We start from the raw sequence: 473 nt of genomic DNA, 5'->3' as shown, positions 1-473 counted from the left end.
GAGATAGGAAACCCTTTGAGTGCTTGTGAACAGAGAAATGAGAACTACCTCAAGTTTACAAAGATCACCCTGTGTGCTTTTGGTGAATATACTGTAAGGGCCACAGAAGTCAAAGGAAGTGGCAGAAGCACATGGAAGAGGATGAAAGAGGAAAGGTGGTGAGGGTGGATTGAAGGCTTCTGGGAATTACTGTCCTCACCTTCTGTGTTTTGTGTTTTGTTTCTGTTTTTTTTCCTTCTTCAGGGAATTACAGGCCGTCCTGCCCTTCTTTACCAACTTCTAGAAGCCCCTTTACCAGTATGGCACACCTATTTAACCATTTGTACTTAAATAAAAAAAAAAACACATAAACTGTGTCTTTGGGTCCTTTACTAGAATTAGAGACTAGAATTTCAATTGAAATGGTGTGTGAATGGAAATGAAGTGGAGTAAGCTAACGGGGTTTTCTAGCTTAGGACTCATATGATATCCGC

General features: G+C 40.6%; 1 long non-coding RNA gene across 1 annotated transcript in view; it reads left to right on the top strand.

Moving 5' to 3' along the window:
• Positions 1-351, top strand: part of LOC107184568 — a 1,766-nt gene extending 1,415 nt beyond the window's left edge. The window contains exon 2 of the long non-coding RNA XR_001515421.1: positions 244-351. This is a non-coding gene — a long non-coding RNA (uncharacterized LOC107184568). The remainder of the gene's footprint in view (positions 1-243) is intronic.
• Positions 352-473: the final 122 nt, after the last annotated feature.

The sequence above is a fragment of the Myotis davidii genome, unplaced genomic scaffold, assembly GCF_000327345.1.
Source record: "Myotis davidii unplaced genomic scaffold, ASM32734v1 scaffold15886, whole genome shotgun sequence".
NCBI classification, from domain to species: domain Eukaryota; kingdom Metazoa; phylum Chordata; class Mammalia; order Chiroptera; family Vespertilionidae; genus Myotis; species Myotis davidii.
The sequence above is the reverse complement of the archived record's forward strand: the minus strand, read 5'-3'. Positions and strand labels throughout refer to the sequence as shown.